This window comes from Delphinapterus leucas, chromosome 13 (assembly GCF_059928025.1).
Source record: "Delphinapterus leucas isolate spDelLeu-1000000601 "Yukka" chromosome 13, BTC_Dleu_Yukka2, whole genome shotgun sequence".
Lineage (NCBI taxonomy): Eukaryota > Metazoa > Chordata > Mammalia > Artiodactyla > Monodontidae > Delphinapterus > Delphinapterus leucas.
This window is the reverse complement of record NC_143141.1, coordinates 60,567,015-60,587,812: the sequence shown is the minus strand read 5'-3', so window position 1 is coordinate 60,587,812 and position 20,798 is coordinate 60,567,015. Positions and strand designations below refer to the sequence as shown.

At 44.8% G+C, this 20,798-nt stretch overlaps 1 long non-coding RNA gene across 5 annotated transcripts in view; it reads right to left on the bottom strand.

Moving 5' to 3' along the window:
- LOC149747768 (uncharacterized) overlaps positions 1 to 14,157 on the bottom strand; it is a 145,518-nt gene extending 131,361 nt beyond the window's left edge. For 3 of the 5 annotated variants that reach the window (XR_016395462.1, XR_016395460.1, XR_016395464.1), the window contains exons 1-3: positions 6,303 to 14,157; positions 4,152 to 4,229; positions 2,050 to 2,163 (exon numbers count right to left, since the gene is read on the bottom strand). This is a non-coding gene — a long non-coding RNA (uncharacterized LOC149747768). The remainder of the gene's footprint in view (positions 1 to 2,049; positions 2,164 to 4,151; positions 4,230 to 6,302) is intronic. The other 2 variants (XR_016395461.1, XR_016395463.1) reach the window with 2 other exon arrangements.
- Positions 14,158 to 20,798: the final 6,641 nt, after the last annotated feature.

Below are 20,798 nucleotides of genomic sequence, written 5' to 3'. Positions count from 1 at the left end.
TGGAGCTTAAGCCTGGATATTGAGAAGGAGGCAGCCATGTGAAGTTCTTGAATATGAATGTTCCAGGAAGAAGAAATAAGTGCAAAAGCTTTGAGGTAGGGATAAACTTGGTTTATTTAAGGAACTGAAAGAAGGCGACGTGGCTGGAGCAGAGAAAGCAAGAGAGAGTAGAAAGAGGTGAGTTAGGGAGATGGACATGATGGTATAATGTAGGGTCATAATGTCAATGGAAAGAAAGAAGTCTGAATTTTATACTAAATTCAATGAGAAGTCATTGGTGAGTATTAAGAAGGGAGGTGATATGATTCGATTTATCATTTATTTTGGCTGCTGTTTGGAGAAAGGATTAGAGTAGAACAAAAATGGAAGCTGAGAGACTAGTTAAAAGGCCATTAAAAGTCTAGGGCTTCCCTGGTGGCACAGTTGTCAAGAATCCACCTGCCTAATGCAGGGGACACGGGTTTGCTCCCCGGTCCGGGAAGATCCCACATGCCGCGGAGCAACTAAGCCATGTGCCACAACTACTGAGCCTGCACTCTAGAGCCCGCGAGCCACAACTACTGAGCCCGTGTGCCACAACTACTGAAGCCCACACGTCTAGAACCCGTGCTCCGCAATAAGAGAAGCCACCGCAATGAGAAGCCCACGCACCGCAACGAAGAGTAGCCCACACTTGCCACAACTAGAGAAAGCCTGCACACAGCAATGAAGACCCAACACAGCCAAAAATAAATAAATAAAATAAATAATTTTTTTTAAGTCCAGATGAGAGATGTTGATTGTTTAACCTGAACGTGATAGTTATAGAAATGGAAAGAAGTGAATATACTGGAGACGTATCTTGGAGATAGAACTGATTAACTGGATGGGACAAGTGAGGAAAAGAATGGAACCACCCCCAGGTTTTTATCTTAAAAAGTAGGAAAAGGTGATGCCATTTTCCAAGAAGAGACCGGGAGAAGAAGAGTATAGGGAGAGGGAAAAGATGAGAATAAAGAGTTCTGCTTGGGCCCATGACATTTAAAATGCCTATCAGACCTCCAAGTCAGGGAGGCAGTCTGACATCAAGTAGGCAGTTTTCTTTTTGACTCTGCAGCTCAAGGAAAGGTCAAGACTGGAGACTAACATTTGGGAGTCATCTGCATATAGATGGTATTAACATAATGGGACTAAATGAAATCCACCAGGAAGACAGGGTAGCTAGAGAAGAGGACCCAGGAAAGAGCCTGGAGGTCAAGCAAAGAAGGTGGAGCCAGTTAAGAGATTAAAAGGGAGCATCCAGGGAGACCGGAGGGAGGGAATCAAACATGAGAAGCTGGTGTCACAGAAGCCAAGAAAAGAAACTATCTGGGTTATCTTTACTCTGAAATTAGCACAGATAGTTCAGAAGGTTTGCTGAGTTGCTAAGAGCCTTGAGTCAATCATTTCTGTCTCATTATTCCTCACAGAAAGAAAAAGGTCAGGGTCATGGACACGAACTGCCCCCCAAATGCATACCCTTAGTCTCCTGAAGCATATTAACAGCTCCACTCCCTCCTCTCTACCACAGGAGTAGCTCAAGTTTTATTGGCACTGACTCAAGAGGATCTTCTCCTAGTCAAAAAACAACAGCTTTCAGGACACATCATTCAAATCAGCTATGCCTTTGAGAGAATGACTTTCTCTTTACATATATTATGTGTATTAGAACATTAGGCTACAGACTACCATCAGACAGATGAATGTGGGATGGTTTGCCTACTATTAAAGGTTGCCTTTGGGGATGTATTTTAAGTGAAATTTTGTTAATAGCCATCACCTTGTCTATAGAAATAGTCTGACCTGCTGCAAATATCAGCTAACTCAACACTCCATAACCACTGACTTGTCTACTTGTAAACCCATCAAGGATAAGAACACTTAAAGATCAAATGATATATAGAAAAAAAACTCCTTAATCACCCAACAACCTCATTTCCCACATTAACCGTGGCCTATAATAAGACAGTATATTAGTAATGTAAAGTTTCCAGATTAGCCAAGATGAGATCTATCCAATTCTGTACCAACTTTAATGGACCTCCATCACAACACTTGAGAGTACTTCAAGTTATGACTTGAAATGCCAGAGTTGGATGCCTTCAGGGATTGATCGCATACTTGTTTTTATTGATGTTGTCATAGCTGAAGTGATAGAGATAGTTGTTAGGTACTTGAATAACCAGGAGGAACTTAAATAAAATTCTCTAGTCACCCACACAAATTTTAAGAGGTCTATCAAAGTACATAAATTGTACATAAAAGTACAAATATTCATTGATCCAGAATATTTCCATCCTCAAATGGAGACAAAGTTAATTTCCCCACCCACTAAAATATATGTCCACAATCCTCCTCAAAATTTTGCATACAAGCTCAGGAAGGTCTCAGATCCTCTGGAGACTACCTGTGCCCCAACTTCCCCCAAAGTTCCCAAGTTAAGCACCCTGGACTTACAATATTTTCTACTACAGGGTGTACCAGGTACCCCTTCTCCTTATTTGCTACCAGGAACCAGAACTTTTCATTTCCCAAAGTGCAGACTTTAGAGACCTGGGCTTTTTAATTCTCTGGGAAAATGGGCAAGCCCCATAGAGCAGGGGTCCCCAACCCCCAGGCCACGGGCCAGTACTGGCCCACGGCCTGTTAGGAACCAGGCCACCCAGCAGGAGGTGAGCAGCAGTCAAGCGAGTAAAGCTTCGTCTGCCACTCCCCGTCGCTCTCCGTCGCTCGCATTACCGCCTGAACCACCCCCGCCCCCGGTCCGTGGGAACACTGTCTCCCACGAAACTGGTCCCTGGTACCAAAAAGGTTGGGGACCGCTGCCATAGAGAATTGAAGTTCATTTCCCACTGTGTACGGGGCTGGAGATGCTGGGAGCTGTCCTGCGTCCTGAAAATCTTGAGCTAGCATCACCGCTGTCCAAGGTCTCAAATGTCTTAGAGAGTGCTTCACAAAGTATGGTCTACAGCATACCTGTACCAAAATCAACTGGGTATGCATAATAAAATACAACTTCCTAGCCCATCCTAGAATCACCGAGTCAGAATCTTTATGGGTAGGCCTCACAAATCTGCATTTTGACAAGTTTCTCAGGAGCTGCTTATGTCTGACACTAAGATATGTCTCCCAAATTTTAGTACCACTTCATTAGGACCAGGGACCATTTATTCCCACCTGAACTCACTGATCACTGTGAATACATCAAAAACTTGCAATATTATCTTATTAACAGTCATGATGAGTTATTATATTCCTGAAAAGGACATTAACCAAATTTCTTCCAGATGGTACATGTCACAATTTGTCACCAAATACAAAAATCTAACCCCATCAAGGAGTCTCAGGAAAGGCAAACCCTTTTTTGAAATTAACTTCCTTGATCTTTTAGCAAGTCTTTCCTGTCTGTCCAATATAGCAACAAAATAACTGTAATTACACCATTATTTACTGATCATTCGCTCTGTGACATCCATCAAGTCTGTAATAATGATTAATAGTCAAAAAAACCAAAACATATTGAGTGTTTACTACATGCTCAGCACTGCTCGAAGTTCCTCTCATGATTGTCTCATTTAATCCTTATATAATAATATATACCCATGACCCCCAAAACAGCAGGAAAAAAATGTACCCTGTATTACTTGAAGTGTTGGTGCCCACTTATAGGCCTTGTCAGATAAATATATGACGCTAAAGCTAATGCTTTGATATTGTTCTTTAAAATATGTGAAAATGGGGGAGAATAAAAATGCCCTTTATTGATTGCTTTAGCAATTCCTGGCACTTTAGCATGTCTTCTTCATTAAAACATCACAACTATTTATGAATAGGTTTTATTATCCCCATTCTGATAAGCTTATTGAGGAACTGACATACAATAAACTGCACTTATTTAAAGTATGCAATGTAATAGGTTTTGATATATGTATACACCTGTGAAACCACCATCTCCATAAGCTTCCTTGTGCCCTTTGTAATCCTCCCTCCACCCGTTTCCAGTTCATTGTCCCCAGACAACCACTGGGCTGCTTTCTGATGCAACAGACTAGTGTGCATTTTCTAGAATTTTATATAAATAAGACCAGACGGTGTATATTCTTTATCTGCCATCTTACACTCAGCATGATTACCTTGAGATTCATCCATGTTACTCCATTTGTCAATACTTCATTCCTTTTTGCTGCTAGTAGTATTCCAATTATTTCTCACTGTATAAATAAGAAAACTATGAAAATAAGCAACTCCTCTGAGATCACACAGTAAAGGACTAGATTCAAATGTAATTTTGTGCCCAACACAAAAGCCCCAGATTTTTCCACTACTCTGCCTCTATTTTATTTTTAACTGAGAAATAGCTCTACATACATCTTCAGAATGGGAGAGATATAGCACCCCAGAGTGAGCGGAATAGGATGACTGGAGAGGATGTCAACTGTCCTACCCACCCACCCCCATCACACCTGCTCCCAGCAGTACCACCGCAAACTTTGGGCTTCCCATTACTAAGCCATTCACCCCAAGAAGACCTCCAGGGTCCTGGGGCTGCCAAGGTACATGGAGGTCACCATGCACAGGGCCTAAGCTCTAACTAGAGCCCCATCTTATAGGCCAAAAGGGAAGGGAGTATCTGGGGAAGATGATGGGAGCTGGTCAGATTTACAGTAGGGGAGGGAGGCATCCAAGGAATTATGACGACCTCATTAAACTGGGTCACTTATGTGACTTCCCCTGCTAGATAGATTTTTTTAATAGAGACAAAAGAGGAGATAACAAGTAGGAAGTGGAAAAGGAAAAGTGGACTGCCCTTGCCAAAGTCCCAACTGCTCATTGGGTGATCTCAGGTACCCATGATTCTTGGTATATAAAAACTTAATAGACTGCATTTTCCCATAATCCTCAACATATTTTTGAAGATGAATTAATAACAATAATAACAACAATTACTAGTATTTATAGATTGCTTGTTATGTGCCAGGCACCAATCAAGAGTATACATTTTTATCTTACTAACTACGAAACTAATCCTCAGAAAATATAAGTGCCTCGTCCAAAGTCACAGCCAGAGAGATTAAGTTATATCCAGAGTTCAAATCTCGGAGTCTTAGTCCAGTGCTCTTCCCATGACTCACAAGGATTCCAGGCTGCCCTGCACCCAACCACCACCACACACTTCACCATCCCTGGTCCCAATCACAGGCTCACCCTAGAGCATATGTTGACTTAGGTCCTTCAGACCCCTGACACCTTATCTTACCCCATCAGCACATGTCATTCTGTGGTCCCTGCCCTCAAAATACTGTTCAACACTTGGGTCAACTTAAAAGATAGTCCAATAAACAAATCCTGCACCAAAGGAGTTAATGATAATAATGTTATGCTCTTCTCGGGTACCAACTGGGGCTTAAGAAGACAGTGCCTAAAATAGTGAGGGAAATGATGGGCAGGACAGGGGTGTACAGATTTTCCAAGTCTGGTCTTCAAACATGTGAATGTCATAGATTTATAGACTCTAATTCCAGGCAAAGTAAACTACTATTCCTCTTTCGGAGGGGCCAACTCGGGCTGAAGTGACCTTTTGCCTGGGGGAGGAAGAATGGAAACAGTAATCATAACAGTTAAATGATAATAATAATAGAAGCCAACATTTACCGACTACTATATATTGGGTATTTTTACCAGTATTATCTCAATTAATCCACAGTTTCATTAAGCAGGTGCTGCTGTTAGTCCCATTTACAGATGTGGAAACTGAGAGAGACACAGACAGAGATAGAGACAGAGAAAGAGAGTAATCTGGGAAATAATGGCTGGTCTTTCAAACTCCACATAACTCTTTCACAGATCTCCACCAGCTATTATGCACCTATTATGTGCCTGGCACTGTGGGAACCTTAAGCATATTAATTGAAACTTCACAGCAATCCCCTGAGGTAGGTATTATCATTATACCTATTTTAGACACCCAGGCAAGAAAGAAAGGAAACTGACTAAAGTGTAACGCTGAAGCCGAGCACAGGCAGTCAGCCCTGAGAGTCCACACTCTCACCCAGCATAGCTGGTTATCTGTTCGAGTCTAGGTCTTTCTCTTTCTAGGTCAAAAAGCTTTGGCTCCGGGAGCCAAGCAAGCCAAGCGCGGACTTCGGGTGGCAATAGCGCCAGAAAACCACCTGGGGCCGCTGTCCTCCCTGGGCTGGCGAGAACGCCGGGAAGCCGGGCTCCTGTCTAGCCCGCCCCATCCCACAGCAGCCAATCAGAAGCTCCGCTGACGGAGCAGCGCTCACCGCGGGAACAGCCGTGGAGAACGACTGGATAATTTTCTTAAGAGACATCTGGTTTCCAAAGATGTAAAGTGACGCACACTTGGCGGGAAGTCTCCACAGGAGTCTGTAGCGGGAATAGAAGGCTCCAGACATTTTAACCCGAAAAATTCTCTACGAGAAGCGTCTCTGCCCGGCCCTCCCACGGCGGAGAAGGCGGCAACCAATCCTGATAGCCCCCTTACATGTTTATCCTATCCACCAATCATCGCTCTGCGTTCCAAGACGGTCCCTTACCATTTCAGCCTATCAGGAGCGCAGTTTGCCCCTTGCCGATCACGTGGTCCAAGGTGAGGCGGGGCTCTTTGTGGCTGGAGCCTGGAGCAGAAGCTGAGCCCCGCCCCCGCCCCCGCCCCCGCAGGGATGTGCTGTTCTGTGGGGTGGGAACCTGCAGGAGAGTAGCCTCAGACAGCGGGTGCCACGTTTCTTTGCCGGCGCTGCAGTAGGCACCCGACTCGGTTCTGACCCGGGACTTTGGATTGGGGGCCTCACTGATTCAGTCCCAGGGCCTTCCACGTGCAGTCACCCCTGCTGTAATCTCGCTCACTTCCACCTTCCAGGATCCCACACAAAATGTCACATCTTCTCCTCGCAGGGATTGGTCCTCTCTGAGCGCCTTTAGAACTTTGTAAATATAACACTGCAGCATTTACTGCACTGTTTTATTATTTATTACTCCCATATTGATCTGAGGGTGGAGACCAGATTTCAAACATCTTTGCATTGGGCAAGTTATTTAAACCCTCTGTGCAGCACTTTTCTCAACTGTTAAACTGGGGTAATAGTACCTCCTACCTAAAGTGTGTGCATTAAATTAATACCTGTAAAGCCCTTAGAAGAGTGTCTTGCACACAGCAAATGCTCAGAAAATGTTAGCTCCTGTTATTCCTTTGCCGGGCACAAGCCTGTAAGTACTCAGTAGTATTTAGAATCAGTTTCACATACTCATTCTTGGAGGTTTAAATCTTGGCTTCCTCAAAACTGCTGCAAGAAGCGTATGGTAAAAACATACATATGTATAAGGTATTTCAACATGTTATCACAACTGACAACAGCGCTCTGAAGCTCTGACTGCAACTTGCTAGCTGAATGACTGTGGAAATTACCTTAAAATTCTTTAGTTCCTCAGGTGACGTGGGGATGATAATAATACCTGCTCCGTAGGGTTGTAGTGCATGCAAGCAATGCATGAGAAGTCCTGAGAACAGTGTCTGTCCTATAACAAGCTCTCCGTTTTCTCCTTTCTTCCTTATTCCACATTCAGTTTGGTAGCAAGGGCAAGAATGGAATGGCACAGTATAGTTTCATATCCTCTACCTTACACGTGTCTCCCACTTTAACTTTTGCAAAGCACATTCGTATATTATCTCATTTAACACTCACAGCAACCCTGTGAGACTCAGGGCACTTACTGGTTTGTGGGAATCCCAAAGCACCTTTTTGGTACAGTTTCATACATGTGCATTTGGAAGAAGGCTCTTTACTAGTGTATGTTTAAATTTATTCTACAACTTTCCTTCACTTTACAGTACATCTCAGAGATGTTTTTATGTCTATATACCTATTTTTCTTTAATTACCACACGGTCTTTCATACCTGAATTCATCTAACCATTCCCCTATTGTCACACGTTCTAATTTTTAAAGCCAAATTCTGTTGAGTCTCCCTCAAGGCCCAAGGCTTTGATTGCTCAAACTCTGAGCAGTATCCAGGCCCAAAGACTCAATTCACCAAGAACTGAAATCCTTATGATCAAGAGTTTCGACCTGGCTCCAAATTTCTCCCAAAGCACTCTCCAGCAAACTGTGGGATGAGAGTCCTTCCTCCCAGTGAGGAAAGGATCCAGAGAGGATGCCCACATAGGGCTGGAAAGGGCTGATGATGACTTTACCCTTCAGTAGTATTGTCAGAAGGGCTCTCTCAGGCAGCCCCTCCACAAAGCTAAAGGTTTCTCAGCACCTCTGCCCTTATATCTACCCCATCCAGATCCCTCGAACATTTTGCCCCCTAAGAGCTTATTTAACTGTAACCTCTCCACCACCGCCTCCAAAAAGAAGACACACTGTCCTATTGTCAGATGCACCATTATTCCATTAAAGCTCCCCAGAAATCCTGGCAGAGTTCCCAGCCCAGCTTTTTCTAAGGGATCAGGCTCAGCTAGGAGATAAAAGGAGTACAAGAAGGTCGTTGGCACTCATCATGACATAGGAGACCCTGAGACATCCGGTTCTAAAATGTGGCTCTGCAGCCAGGAAAGTTGCTTACATTCCCTGAGCCTCAGTCTCTACATTTGCCAAATAGAAACAGAGGAAGACGAGTGAGGATCCAGGATACATAAATGGAGGAAGGGGGCACGCAAACATCGCGTACAAAGCTGTCAGGGAATGAGGAGAGGGAGAGGCCAAAACCCTGCACTTGCCCCTTGGGGATGGATGGAGATGGTCCTGGAGCACAGCTCAGCACGGGAGCCCCCTCTCCACCCTCCTGCAAGAAGCTGAGAAACAGGATTGTGTCTCAGAATATCTCAAGGCTGTGGCCAAGTCTCGGCCCTTATAAAGTGCTCTTTCCTCAGCCCCTGGAAGATCCTGTACATCAATAGAAGCAGTCTCACATAGGGCACAAGCTATTATCTGCTTACCGCACTATCCAGTCCACTTTCCTCCTTAGTAACAGAACTCTGATTTACAGCTGGGATCGTTGCCTTTGGAAATAAAACTACATTTCCCAGATGCCTTTGCAACTAGTTTTCTGGCCAATGAGATGTAAGAGGTAGTTCTGTGTGGGCTTCCTGGGAGGCACAGTGAAGGCAGCCCTGGCCCCCTTTTGTTTTCCCCTTCTTTACCTCTCCTCCTCCTTTCCCCCTTCCTCAGTCCTGCTTTCTAGGAATGAGGTGACCTTCACTGAGGATGGCAGTCACAAGCTAGGATGACGGGGCAGAAATATACAAGGAGCCTGAATCTTTTTTTATATAAATTAATTTATTTTATTTTATTTATTTTTGGCTGCGTTGGGTCCTTGTTGCTGTGCGCGGGCTTTCTCTAGTTGCGGCGAGTGGGGGCTACTCTCCGTTGCGGTGCGCGGGCTTCTCATTGCGGTGGCTTCTCTTGTTGCGGAGCATGGGCTCTAGGAGCGCAGACTTCAGTAGTTGTGGCACGCGGGCTCAGCAGCTGTGGCTCGGGGGCTCCAGAGCACAGGCTCAGTTGTTGTAGCGCATGGGCTTAGTTGCTCTGTGGCATGTGGGATCTTCCCGGACCAGGGCTTGAACCCTTGTCCCCTGCATTGGCAGGTGTTTTCTTAACCACTGCGCAACCAGGGAAGTCCCAGGAGACTGAATCTTGATAACCATGGACCTTGAACTGCCTACCACCAGACTTCTTTGATGTGAGAAAATAAAACCCTTATGTGTATAAGCCACTGCCATTTGGGGTTTCCTGTTACATGTACCCTGGCCTAATTCCTCACGGACCACTCTCTCTGCCCCAAGGTTTAAGGGTTGGTGGAAGGAAAGCAGCTTATATCCCACTGATTTTTTTTTTCTTTTTAACAACAAAGCAGAGGAACTAAAGTCTATTATTGGTTCAACTACCTTAACTTTAGATAAACTTTGAACATTCTTCTGACTGGGTCAGGTTGACCAGCACAAAATTAACCTTGGGTTCATGGAACACTTTGGGCCAAAACATACAATGTACCCTCTGCCTAAACCACACATTGGCATGGCCTTGACATTCTAGTTTCATGTAGAAAGAAAACAGCATTCTGCAGAAAAAGATTCTCAACACACAGGCACACTTCTGTACATATTTGTCAGTGACTGTGTTCAGTTCAAGCTCCAAACTGAGCTCTAAGTAACAGCTTCTTTTGAACAGAATCCAGCCGCAATAGAAGTCTCAGAGGAATGTTCAAGCATTCACAGTTGGCTTCTGGCTCAAAGCCTTCTAAACTTCCAACCCCTGTTTCTCCTTAGGAGGGATTCAGCCAGCCCCTCCCTTAGCAGACCTTTTGCAATCCTGCCCTCCAGGAGACATTGTGGGAGGGAACACTTGTTCCAGAGCAATGGTTCTCAAACTCAGAATTACCTGGAGGGCTTGATAAAATACAAATTGGGCTCCAAACCCAGAGTTTCTGATTCAGTGGATCTGGGTGGGGGCCCAAATATTTGAAGCTTTAATAAATTCTCCAGTAATGCTGATGCTGCCAGTCCAGGGACCACAATTTTTTTTTTTTTTTTTTTTTTTTTTTGCGGTACGCGGGCCTCTCACTGTTGTGGCCTCTCCCGTTGTGGAGCACAGGCTCCGGACGCGCAGGCTCAGCGGCCATGGCTCACGGGCCCAGCCGCGGTCCTCCCGGACCGGGGCACGAACCCGTGTCCCCTGCATCGGCAGGCGGACTCTCAACAACTGCGCCACCAGGGAAGCCCTGGGGGACCATATTTTGAGAACCTCTCTCCTAGAGAAAGGTAAAGGTCTTCAGGCTACTTCTTTCAGACATTTGGGGAACTTCCTCCAGTGTGTTCAGAGGTAGCTGGACATCGGTAGTGGCCTCTGCATAGCTGCCCTGAGAACCTGTCTGCCAGGACCTCTGTCTGCCTCCCCAGCCCCAGGGTTCCCCCTTGGGCCCCTCAGGGAGAGCTCTGGACCACTGGACCACTGAGCCAGGCACCTCCACAGGCTCTTCCTCCTGTGGGGTCGGGTCTGGAGAGGGGGAGAGATGGAATTAGATAACTTATTTTTCCTTCATGCTACATATGTTAAAAACATGTGTGTGTTGTTTTTATAATAAAATGACAAAAGAAAAATGTTAAGGAATGCAAACTCATTTGGAAATGTTAGTTAATAACTAACATTTATTAAACTGTTACTATATTACAGGTCTAATACTAAATGCTCATTTAATTACTGTCACCGTATTTCAGTTCTAAAACAGGCTTCGAGAAGTTAAGTAACTTGCCCAATGTGACACATGCAGCTAGTCAGTGCCAGAGCAGGAATTCAATCTCAGGTCTATCCAGTTCCAAAGCCTGATCCTTTCACGCTTAGGCAATGCTGTGGCTTGAAAATGCTGTTCATTTTCTAATGCCACTAGGACTTGTATTCTCTACGAAGGTTATATGACCCCAAAGGGAGCAAAAAAGGGACTGGGTGGGGGGAGGGGGCAGGGCAAAAAAAGCTTTACTCTTCTTGTGTATAAAGCACAGATTTACATACAGTACATAATAGATATCATTATATCTGTAGTATTAAATTTTATGACGGAGAAGTCATTAGGAAAAAATACCTAAGAAGTCTCCTTACAAGGACAATAATGAAAACAAGGTTGAGAAACACTGTGCAGGACAATTTGGCAAAGAGCCTGTTTGCTGAGAAAGTTAGCTCTGTCTTACACAACTTTCAAAGTTTCCTTATGGAGCAGAGGACAAACAGAAAATCTGACATTTATTGCTTAAAGCTTTTTAGTTGTTATGCCAAATGGTCCTCCCAAGAACCTCCTGATGTGGTCATTAAGGAAGTTATTTACTGTCCACATCTAATAGATGAAGGGAATAAACTTTGGAGATAGTAACCATCCACCTCGCTTTAATACCAAACAGAACCATCCTTCAAGAATAAAGTGATTTAAAGAAATTTGTAGACAAAACAAAGCACAGCTTGTTACCAACAGACCCTCAATAAGAAAACTTTAATGTCTGCAATGCAAGAAGGAATGAGGAAAGCAAGGTAAGTTGTTAGCACATGAACAAATCTATATAAACACCGATGTATAAAACAGTAGTCGTAATGTCTAATTGGGGGGCTTCCAAACATAAGACAGAGCTAAGATGTTGGACAACAATGGCATATAGGTCAGGAGGAAAGATTGGAGTCAGGGCAAGTTCAAGTCCTCGAGTTGTTTGGGCAGAATAGAACAAATGCTAGCCTGAGCGTTTAAGTTACACATGTATGTTAAATTTCCAAGTCAAATAAGAGAACAGACATCGAGCGTAAAACTGCTCAATCAGAAGAACGCAAGGAACAAGTCCTATGCTGTCTCATCACAAATGTTATGAATCACTGAAAAAATAATCAGTCTTTATATTTACTTAAAATCATCATCTTTGAATACAGTCTTTTTAAATGTTGCTTGAAATCAATGGCATGAGTTAAGTTTTTCATACTAAAAATAAGAAGGTCGTTTTTTTCTTTATTTTTATGGCTTTAAAAATGCTTAGGACTCAAACAATGTTTCCTAAACGGTGGTCCATAAAATTCTGGCTTCCTGAGATGCTAAGCCCCAAGGAAAAGGATTCATGGTCCAGCAGCTTGAGGGATGCTTCACAGCAGGCCCTCACCTGGAGACTCACAAAGCTTTAAGGCTCTAAGAAGACTTACACTTAGTAAGGAAACCTCAACGCCTTGGTCAACCCCAGCATTTTCCAAACATCCCCTCCCCCGCCGCCCCGAACACTCCATGGAATACAGTAACACTCCATGAAACCACTCAGGGAACCTCTAGATTAAACCTTCTTGTTTGAGCTAGGTGTCTCAGACTGAAAATCCACCAAAAACACAAAATGTGGACTCAGTTCTTTCAGGTCATTGACAAAACTATTTTAAAGGGTTGAAGCTTTGACCTCAAGCAATTTGAAACAGCAATACCAGCCACTTGCCCAAGCTCACAGTTACACCCTTAGCAGCCGTACATAGCAAACACTGCCTCTGTGTTCCCAAACATACACACACAGAACTTCTCTCCTGTAGTCTCCTAGCTGCAGAGACAGCCTGCCAACACCCACAGTCTCACGCCTCCTGCCATTCCAACCCCCGAATGACCAATGCTGGCTTTGTCGCCTCATGCGTTCCCATTTCTTCACTGCTTACCCACCGTCTTCCTCCTCTCCACTTTGGTTTTGGAGAAGTTGGAATCCACCTGCCAATGCAAGGGACACGGGTTCGAGCCCTGGTCCGGGAAGATCCCACATGCCACGGAGCAACTAAGCCCGTGCACCGCAACTACTGAGCCTGAGCTCCAAAGTCCGTGAGCCACAACTACTGAGCCCACGTGCCACAACTACTGAAGCCCACGCACCTAGAGCCCGTGCTCCACAACAAGAGAAGCCACCGCGATGAGAAGCCCACGCGCCGCTACTAGAAAAAGCCTGCATGCAGCAACGAAGACCCAAGGCAGCCAAAAATTAATTAATTTTTTTTTTTTTTTAAAGTACCCCAGGACAAGTCACTTCCTTTCCCTATCTGGGCCTCACTTCTCCCAGTGTTCTAAGGAAGGGGTGGATGACATAGCCTCTGAGCTCCTTCTACTCTGATTGTGCACCTGTAAAATGAAGGGATGGAAGAAGATGATTCCTACTTTTCATCCCCCTCGTACATCCTCTGCTCTCAGAGACCACCTCACTTCACTCTCTCTCAGAGAAGGCAACTGTAGCCCAGAGAGGTAAAGCAACTTGCCCAATGCTACACAGCTAGTAAGTAGCAGAGTAGGGACCAGACCTGCCTTGGCCCTGAGTCCTAACTCATATGCGCATGTTTGTACATGTATATGGTTCGTGCACGTGTGCATGCATGTATGTGAATACATGACAAGGTAGTGTATTCTGAAGTTTCTTTTTGGAACGTGGTATTTCCAAAGGCATCCATGCATGTGAGGGGTGTCGTGCAGCTGGCCTTGGATGTGAGGCAGGAAAGGCAGCTGTGGGCAGGTAAGAGCTACAGGAATGCTATAAAGAATCACAGCTTCCTCCTCCGCCCCAGCCCCTCCATCGCAGGGGCTCTGGCTCCTTGCCTAGCCAGATGTGCCTACCTCCAGCCAACCCGACCCCACGAGAGGCTTCCTGCTTCCAGGTCAGAAGCACCAAGCAGATAGACTGTTGATCCTCAGGAGGATTAGAAGTGGTTTCTCTCCCAGGATCCAGTCGGGTTCCAGCCAGCCAGCGCTCATCACAACCTCCAGCTGGAGACAGAGTGATGCTCCAGGGACAAGCCTGAGCCCCGTCTGGTCTGCTGTCCCCATCTAAGGATCCCCAGCTCCCTGGGACCACAGCTTCTCGCGCATTCAATTATTCACTGTACCTTTGAGTACTCCGTTGCTGACTGTGAGACCTCCAAGTGGTTACTGCACAAGGTACCCAGGGAGGTACCTGACTGGGGCACAGCCAGCCACTGAATCCTGCCTGACTTAGCCTACTAGCCTAGCACAGCCATAGGCCTTTTGTTACCACCACGGTTTAACTCACGGTTGATCAGCTGGATTTTTCAGCCTAAAGCACACTGTCACACTTGCTGGATTCTGTCTTCACCTGTCTTCATCCCCCTGCAGCTCCTCCCCTGCCATTCCACTCTGCACCTCTTGATTGAGTGTGTGTGTGTGTGTGTGTGTGTGTGTGTGTGTGTGTGTGTGTGTAGACCCCTTTGGCAGAGGGGAGAAGACGCAGGAGAGGGGAGGATGCTGGGAGCAGCCAGTGGGGGCGTCTGGCCAGAACCCAGCTTTGCTTCAGCTCAGGCACAGCTCTCAGTGTGTGAGTGTGTGTGTGTGTGTGTGTGTGTACACAAATGTTGAGGGAGTGGGAATTGTCAGTGGCTAATCTGCTGCAACAGGAAGAGGGAATGCTGAGTATCTTCAAATTCCTAATTTCAGTCAGTCCGATCTTTCCAGAAATGTCACTCCAGCCGTGGGAAGAAAATCCAGGGGCTCAGATCACATAAGCTCCCTCCTTCTCACCCCAAGGGGTAGGTGGAGCACACTGCCCCTCCCATCCCCAGGGAGAGTTCCTTCCAGTTTCCTTGACATGGGCCCCACCCACGGTCACACCCACCACCACCCTTACCCCAGAGTGAGGGCAAGGTCCATCCTGGCCCCTGAGTCTGCGTTCCAGCAAAGGGCCTGGGGTGAGTCATCTCTCGTGATCCCACAGGAGGTGGGAGGAGGTTGGGCTGATGAAGAGGCAGGGGATTTGGAAGCCCTGCTCCAGTTCTGTCGGTTTGGAAGGGAGGCTTTGCAGGGCATGGATGGGTGGTGTTAATTCACAAAAGAGAGAGAGACTGGAAGGCTGTGCCCTCACTGGTTTCAACCTGGCCACCCAGCAGAATCCCTGTGAAGTTTTAAACGATGCAAATGTGCCGAGCAAACCACAGACCAATGATTCTGCAACTCCAGGTGCGAAGCCCAAGAATCTGTATTAGAAGAAAGCTCCCCCAGGTGATTCAGATGCACAAGTAGCATTTAAAGGCAGTGATATAACCCGACACCAGGAAGCTCTTGAGATGACGCAACAAGAAGCAATACAGTATCACCAATGAAGTATTCTCGCCAAAATGTCTAACCTGAATCCCATGAGCACACAATCTGACAACTCCAGTTGTAGGACATTCTACAACACAACCTGCCTGGACTCTTCAAAAAAGTCAATATCATGAAAATGTTTAAGGCAAGGAAGATGGGCTGTTTTAGATGAAAAGACACTAACAACATAACGACTCAATACATGGCATAGCGCTTAGGTTTAAAACAAACACACGCACACACAAATATAAAAGACATTTTGAAGACAATTGGAGAAATTTGAAACTTTGAATATAGAATGTAGGCTAGATGATATGGTAAAATTGTTAATTAATTTTCAGCTGTGATGAGGATGCTGTGGCTGTGGAGAAGTTTTTTACTTTTACAAAATGCCTGCTAAATATTTGAAAGTGAAATGTTAGCATTTCTGCACACACAAAAAAATGTAGAGAACAGGATCTGAAGGAAATACGGCAGGTGGTAACAACTGGTAAATCTAGTGAAAGGAATATAGGTATTCATTCTATCATTCTTTCCAGTTTTCTACACTTCTAACATTTTTTTAATAAAACAAAAATCTTTGAATCTTGACATTGATTATTTATGAGTGGGGAGATTATACTTGGTTTTGAGTTTCTTGTTCCCAGGCTCCACCCTTGGCTTTGCCAATATTTTGGCAATAAAACATAGGACACTTTCATAATTGGATCAAGGGCTAATAAATTGTCATCTTTGTGTATAAAAAAATAAGTCTCACAAAGGCAGAAAAGCTGAACATCACCTCTCTGTCCCCCCTCCTGGCAGAAGAATGACAGGGCCATGAGGTGTTTGGAGCACAGCAGCCAGGCCCTCAAGGCCTCCCTCGGCTGCAGAGGACACAGCAGTGTGGCCACGAGACTCCCTTGCTGCCTGTCAGGCCACAGGCTCCTGTGCAGAAAGATTTCTCTGCACTGGGAGGAGGTGACACCAGTGTCCTCCTGGCCCCAGTGCTGGGGAAGCACGGGCAGCAGAAACCCTGCATGCAATCTAGAGACACAGGTCCTGCAAAGCACTGGGATGTAGAGCGGATGCAAGGCTTCCACCTGGAGGGTCTCTTCCTCTGGGGAAGGCAGGCCTCAGCCCGGCTCCCTCCACAGTGGAAGCCACTCTGTTATTGCCGTCTCCATCCCATCCCGGCAAGAGTGTACACCAAGTGCTGGGCGCAGGCTGTGAGAGCAGAGGGTGGGGCCTTTAGAGGACAAAGCAGTGATCCCCGCAGGGTGAGCAGGCAGCTGCAGGCCTGCTGACACCACCTGCTTGTCTATGCTCAACAGCGGGCTTCTAAGCAAATGCTTCTGTCCACAGCCTTCGTTCCTCTCCACATCTGTCTGCCTCACCAGTCCTGCCACAGGGACACAGACCGTAGCTTGTTGTTGCCCACAGCCGGGGGCCGAAGGGCGGAGGGAGGGAGGGAGGGAGGGAGGAGCTGCCCAGGGCTGAGCATCTTCAGTTTTTAAAAAGCTAGAGCTGCAAGCCCTTAAGTCTAAGGCTCGGAGGAGGAGGAGGACCCCTTCTCCTCCCACACAGAAGAGCATCCTTCCTGCTTTCTGTCTGCAAGTTGGTCTCTCCTCCTAGAGGCTTAGAGAAGCATTTTGTTTGGAGGACTCAGGATTTGAACCCAGGCAACCTGATCCATGAATCTAAGCACTTCATATGTCAAACTGTCTTCTGCAGAGAAATTTTCAAAAGAAATTCCACTTGGACCCCAGGCCTCTAGTGGGTTCAGCAAAGGCCTCTCCCCAGGAGCTGGTTTTATCCCACCCCATCCTCAGGCTGAGTTTTGGCTGCCCAAGCTTCTCTTCTCCTCTCCCTGAGAAGAAAACTGGGAGAATATTCCACCCTCTGTGTGAGTGTGTCCACACTTAGCCTGAACTAGAAGGTGGGCCACGGACCAGCCAGTCATAGCTGACACTTCCAGATGCGCTATGGCCTCCAACCTGCAAAGCAGCTCTGCAGCCTCAGACAGATACCAGGGGCTGGGGGATTCTGTGCTCCAGGTAACAGCCGGAAAGTTGTAGCTTCCCTAAAGGTCCTGAGCCAGGCTCCCTTAATCTTTTCCAAGAAAATTGTTTGCAACATGGTGATATCACCCACCAGGGGGCAGCAGATCCTCACGAAAAGAAACTCCTAAAATGAAAGGAATTTCAACCTTCAGGGGCCGTCACCAAGGATTCTGACAGCCCACGGAGGACTCAGGCGGTTGACACAACAGGGGTCAGAGTACAATGATGCTTTCTATTCGGTTAGTGCTTCACGGATGTCAAACTTCCCCATATGTCACCTTATCTGAACTATACAATGGTCCAGAGGCAATGAAGCATCAACATCTCTATGTGACAGATCAGAAGACAAGGCTCAGAAAGGTTAGGTTTAGGTGACATGGCCGAGTCAGAGGGCTGGTTATTTATCAGATCGGGAAACTGGGTGCCGGCAGCCTGACGCCACATTCAATGCGCTCCCCCCCACCCCCCCGCCTGTTTACAGTCATCACAGCTAGGATTTCTCAATGGCTGACCACACGTACATTTCCTCTCGTAAGCATCACAACAGCCTATGAGGCATGCTCTCTAATTATCCCCACTTTACAGACAAGGAATGGGAGGTGGAGGAAATGAAGTAACTTGCACAATTAATAAAGAGTGTAGCTAGGATTTGATCTTGGGTTTGTCTGACCCAATAATCCACTAACACCTGCTGCGTCTCTACCATCACTTGCAGTCAGCAGCCATTTGTTGAGCTGCACTTGTGGTAAGTACTGTGCTAGTCACCAGTGATGCAGCACTCAATCTAGGAAAACCTAAGACGTGGGTGCCACAGGAAACCCAGCAAGGTGAGTACTATTAGCCCTGTTTTATAGATGAGGAGGCAACAGGGCCTAGAGAGGTTCATGAACTTTTCTGAGGCCACAAGATTATACATGATGGATCAGGGTTTTGCACCCAGGCCATTTGCTACGCCTGCTGCTTTCGTACACCTCCCAGCACCAAGTTTGCTGAGCCAAAATATCGGAAATAGGAAGTGTTCCAAAACACATGGGAAATTCAATTGTGGTGGACATCTCATCGGATCTCTGGGGTCATCCATGCTCAGCCCCCAGCCCAGACTCCTGCTGGGCAAGCCCCTTCTCACTCACAGAAACTTCTTCCCCTTCCCATCACCAAGTCAGGCTTTTCTCCTTCTGGAATGACCCAGAAAAATAAAGGCAGACCATTTTGCGTATTGAGGACCCTTGATGAATAGTTTCTGTTGAGGGTTGAATGAGCTTCCCCATGACCCTCTTCTGTCTGCACCCTGCTACCACCAAGAGGCACAGGTAAGGGCAGCGTCTGGCATCAGATACAATGCCAGGGGCACACAGGTGTTCTCCTCCTTGGGTCTAGGAGCCCCCTTAAAGCAATACTTAGATTGGCAATGAATCATAAATTTTACATACCAAGCTCAAACAATTGTAACGGGGCCATATATGATAAATTAGTGTTGTCATTGGAAATACAAAATATTTCCATTTCATTATATAAATCACTATCACTTATATAGTCATTTTAAGCTTCTCTTACAATATCTAGATCAATACAGGATTTCACAGGTTCTTCTTTTTTTTATTTTTCTGGACTGGCTTATTATAAAGAAAACGGAAAATAGCAATATATTGGTTTATTTGTTCAAATTTCTCTCTGGTCAAGATAATACCTTAATCTAGAATGGCCAGAAAATAGTCTATAGAAACCAGTTTCCAGACTGTATATATATGAATCTTCTCCTTCGTGCAAACGTTTTTGTTTTCATTGTTTGAATTCACTTATATTTTACTGGAATTGTACTTTTGTTGCATATTTATCATGCAGCTTTTTTTTTTTTGAGAATAACACTTTTCTCTAAACTTTTAAATACTTTTTAAGAATTATTTTAAAAGTGAAATAACCAAACTTTAAATGGTTCAGGGTTTTGATTGTTTTTGTTTCTGTTTTTATAAATCTTTGATAACACTATTTACAGCAAACAGAAGTTCATAACAAATAACTGAATGGTGAAAATTCAAAATTAATTTAACTTTCTGCCAAAGACCAATATTTGCTCTTTATTTGAGGATCTTATATTGTTCTACTTAATTCTACTAATGTAGTTCATATCCTGTCTAGATTAAATCTAGCTGCTTTAACAGCATTTCATTAGAATTCCCATTGTAGAGCTAAGAGAGTTTGTAAAGCCAGATTTGGTATGCATTTCATCAAGATGTTCCACCTTTGGGCAATAACAATAAAATATTTTGAAAACAATGTATATAATCTTTGAGCTGTTCTAAGGAATGCCATTGCTATCAGCACTGCTGAAGCTATGCTTGTCTTTGTTAAAATTCAAAATAATCTTTAGAGAATGCTTCTGTATTTTCAGCTAAATTTCTAAACTGTTTACCTTTTTCTTTAACAACCATGTTAGCATAATTATCATAGGCTTACCCTCAACAATCTTTCAAATAAGTGGCTAGAATTTAAAGCTATGTCTTCAGTTAAGACAAACCCTGCATATTTCACAACAGATGTAAAACCAATAAAAGTCTCATTAATTTTATGTCTCTTGTTTTCTTCTGATAGTCTAGCAATGAGTATCATAAATGTAAGTTATTCAACATGACTTTTGACTCTGCTACAATTTAGTTGAACTGAGTAATATTTTCTATTTTTAAAATTATGTATGTTTTCTCAACAAAATATTAGCAAACTGAATCCAACTACACATAAAAAAGATCCTACACCACGATCAAGTTGGATTCATCCCAGGGTCACAAGAATGGTTCAACATACACAAATCAATCAATGTGATACACCACATCAACAAAAGAAAAGACAAAAACCACATGATCATCTCAATAGATGCAGAAGAGGCATTTGATAAAATTCAACATCCATTCATGATAAAAAAAACTCTTACCAAGGTGGGTATAGAGGAACGATATGTCAACATAATAAAAGCTATTTATGATAAACCCACAGCCAATATAATACTCAATGGTGAAAACCTGAAAGCCTTTCACTAAAATCTGAAACAAGACAAGGATGCCCACTCTCACCACTTCTATTCAACACAGTATTGGAAGTCCTAGCCACAGCAATCAGACAAGAAAAAGAAATAAAAGATATACAAATCAGA